Raw genomic sequence first — 4,250 nt, 5'->3', positions numbered from 1 at the left:
GGGGTTCCAAGCGAACCGTACCGTTACCAAAACGTGACGTGTAAACTCTGCTGATCACGGATTGGCCGGAGAGAATCATCGCTACCTGCGTCACTGAACTTGCGACACAAACACAAAAGAACCGCTAGATGTAAATCAGCACAGCCAGCGAAGGATCAAACGCAACTGTTTTGAACGAGCGCACCTTTTTTTAACAACAAAAAAGTGGCTGTTTCGTTGTCTGTTGAGGAAGTACAGACGTTCCTCTCGTTGATAGCAGAGGAGCGGATCCAGCGAGAGCTTGATGGGGAGACGCGGAATGAAAAAGTTTTTTAGGAGTCGCGGCAGTATAGGCAGTGCAACTATAACGACATGTGAATAATCCCGCCCACTCTAAAGCGGTACTAAACTGCAGTGGAAACGCAAACCGAGCCAAACCGAGCCGTGCCGTGCCATGCCGTACTAAGCCGTACCGAGCCGAGTCGTAAAAGTGCCATTAGACGCATATATGTAGTCGTTTAATAGCCGTCTAATTGATGACTAGTCTATAAATTGGCTATGATTAGACATCTATTAGATTTTCACTGACAGCCCAAATTTAGCCTCATTTTAGCCTAGACGTCTAGGCTATATTTAGATGTCTAATAGACGTATTTTAAATGCAAAATCGCTTGCTGGGTTCTCTTTTGAATAAATAAATTCTTGTATCTTTTAGCTGGAGTTGTTCTCAATCTAATACAGAAGGCAGAGGTGGAGTTTTGTTCCAGAATGAATAAGTGTTGCTTGCGTTCTACGTTGCAAGTTTAAACATCGAGTGCAGAGCGCCGTCGTCCGAAGTTGGTCCTCGAGAGGACTTTGCCGCCTTCGTGGAGTGGATACTGGTGAAAAACGGATCCCTGCTCACCGCCAGTTCCGAGGAGTATCTCGCCAGTACCACTCCCAACCCAGAGCCCAGCCCACCATCTCACCGCGGTGCAGAGCATCATCCCGAGCCCACTGATGATGGAGAGTCAATTCCCACCGTGATCGAAGAGCCAGCGCAAAGCCGAGTGACTTAGCGGAGGATCGCCCCGGACGTTGAGCCCAACCCGTCAGACCAGGTGCCCACCGCGAGGGAGCTTGTCGTGGCGGTGAGAACGCGGAGTGGAGCTCCGCCCACTGCACCGCTGCTGAGGGTGAGCTGATTATACATCTGGGACTGCTGGACTTCGAGGGGGACCTTATAGACTGGGAAACAGAGCTGTAAGCCGACTTGCCCCCTCTCCTCTCTTCTTCGTCCCCGCTGGTCCCGTCCAGCCCTGAGTGGGCTTCCGTTTCCTAGCCCAGCAGAGACTCAGTCCCCGAGTCTAGCCCAGAGAGGGCTCCAGTCCCCGAGTTTAGCAGGCTCATGATCCCAAGTTTAACCCAGAGAAGGCTTCTGTCCCCGAGTTTAACCCAGAGAGGGCTCCTGTTCCCGAGCTTAGCCCAGAGAGGGCTCCAGTCCCCGAGTTTAGCCCCGAGAAAGTTTCTGTTCCCATGTCTAGCCCAGAGAAGGCTCCTGTTCCCACGCCCAGCCCTGAGAAGGCTCCTGGTCCCAAGTTAAGGCTCACAAATGCCCGCCCACCTACCCTCTCCTGCCTCCTCCACCACTGTAGTCTGGCAGCCCCTCTGCTCGCCCTCAGCCCAACATCAGCACGGTGCGAGCTCCATGGGACTGCCATCCTCCAGCGTCGCCGTTGCTGGAGTATCCCTTGACTCTGCCTCCAGCCTCTAAGCCCTGGACTCCGCCTCGGCCCGTCGACCCGTCGGCTCCCCCATGGCTCCTAGCTCCCTCCTCTCCATAGTTCAAACAAACATTCGCAAACAGCGTCGCAAACTTGCGTGGTAGGAACTGCTCTCGACCTGTGGTTAGAAGCAGTTTCTTGTTAGTAAGATATATGGACTTAAATAAATTATGCTCTTGGGCACAATAAGCAAGCTAACATGCAGTACAATCTATACCTTCCATTCAGTCTAAATATATATACATTTTAATCGATATTTTAGCGCGTCCTCAGTAAGCGCCGTTTTTGAAGGAGTATGACGTAAGAGGAACCGGGTTGAATCAAACATCAAATAAAACAAAATGACGTCATTAACAACAGCCTTAAATTGTTGAACTAATGTGGTCCAAACGACGGAGATGCGACCGTGTTCGGGAAACAGTAGTGACTGGCTAGTTAGTTTCTACAACAGTGCATTGTACTATGGTGGTTTATCAGTGAGTTACGTCGTTGTACGGGAAACGCACCCCTGGTCAGTTTTGAAATGTGTGACTAGGTTAAAATGCTGCTTTCTCTTTCACATTCTTCTAAACCTAATTACTAATAAGGTTAAAGAGATATCTTTTAAGTTACTACCTGTCAAACTTTATCTTAAAAAAATGTTTCCTGAGATGGATCCCCTCTGCTCCTTTTGCGGAGTGGAAGATGAGTCTGCATGTCATCTTTTTTGGGATTGTAGCTACCTTTTGGAAGAAATTCTGTATATTTTTTCTTTGGTGTTTAAGGATGTCTTATTTGGTTTTTATAATTCTCGCAAGAATAAAAGACAAGTAGTTTCTAATAAATCTATTTTCCTAGCTAAATTTTTTATGCATAAATGTACATTTTTGTCTGTTAAACCTCTATTTCCTATTTTTTGTAAAGACCTGAAATGTTATTTAGATACTATATCCTCTTCTAGCAATGTCAAAGCCAAATCTTATACGCTGTGCACAAAGTATAATATTTATGCTTCTTTATAATGTGCTATTGACTAGCTGTTGGGAGGGTGGGATTTAGCTTTTTTCTTCTTCTTTTTCTTCTCAAATTTAATTTATTGTAATTTATATATTTCCCCTGGCTTAATGTTTTGTTTTTTGGTTATTTTTCAAGATCTGTGTATATTGTTTATATCAAAACTATATCTAGTTTTGTTGTTATAATCTGTTTTGAGCTGTAAATGTGTTTTTTTTTTGTTGTTGTAAAAAAAAAAACATTCTACTAAACCCTATACAATACACCAAACGTTTTTAGCTTTCATGGTGGTCATACATCAGTTTTGCCTCTCAAGATTTCCATAAACAACAACATTTAACGTTAACAAGACAAACAAGGTAAGAGGGATTGAAACAAGGTTTGCAGATAGCCTAATTTGAATACAAACAGGTAGGGAGGAGGCGGTCTGAATCGCTTGTCACTGGCCCTTTTAAAAGCAACTTTATGTAGGCGTAACTGTGTTTTTAATTAGCCTACTCTCTCATGTTCTTTTTGCAGCTAGCATTTTTCATCCCTCCACTTCAGCAAATTACGATGCCATTGAGTAAGTCAGACATGATTACTTTACAAAACATAGTTCTATCTTAGTTCTATCATAGTTGCTATCAGGCCCGTAACCAGCTATGAGGCCACTATAAATGTTTCATGTTCAAAAATAAAATTTGTTCTTTGAATGACTAACGTTTAGCGTCCCTGGTATGAAAATGATCGCTGCAAGACGCTGGATGACTGAACGAGGCTTGAGAGAGTTGTGAGGGCGCGGGTGCAGCCTCCGTGTTGCCAGATCCAGCTATCATAAGCATATTTGGACTTGATCTTTTCCACTTAATTTAACACTTTAGAAAGTTAATAAAGTAGGAAGTTGCAGTGTAGAGTCAGCGATATCTTTATCTTATCTTATTTGCAAAAGATTGGAAATAATTTCGGTTTATTTTTAATTTATTTTTTGTTTGTTTTATTATCAATATCTAGCAACACTGCATCGCCGGCACTTAAACTGAAAGCAATCAAAAAAGCCCATGGACAGGTTTTTGCTGACAGGATACGACATTCGGTAAGGGAAACGCAAAAAATTATCATGATATTATCTGTCATAAACTTTATCAACGCTGTCAAAAACAGTAGCATTTATAATTAATGCTACTTTATATTATGTTATATTATAATAACACTAGTACAAACAGATCTGTAGAACAAGTAGGTTACAGAATGAAATGAAATACGCAAAAACTAGCCATGAAGAAGTCTATGCTATGTCATTCAGTATAGTTACATTTTCACAAATCATGCTAACTTTCATAAGAGCACTAGACAAAGTTATTGTAGTTATGTATTGTTGCAATAAACAACTGATAAAATTATCCACCCTTAAATATAGTAAAGTATTAACAAATTTTGATGCAATAAATAGGGTATAATTTAAAAATATAAAAATATATTTTATCCAAAGCGACTTACAGTGCATTCAGGCTATACATTTTTTACCAGTATGTG

Source organism: Sinocyclocheilus rhinocerous, unplaced genomic scaffold (assembly GCF_001515625.1).
Source record: "Sinocyclocheilus rhinocerous isolate Xijiao unplaced genomic scaffold, SAMN03320098_v1.1 scaffold77, whole genome shotgun sequence".
Lineage (NCBI taxonomy): Eukaryota > Metazoa > Chordata > Actinopteri > Cypriniformes > Cyprinidae > Sinocyclocheilus > Sinocyclocheilus rhinocerous.
Note: the sequence above shows the minus strand (reverse complement) of the source record.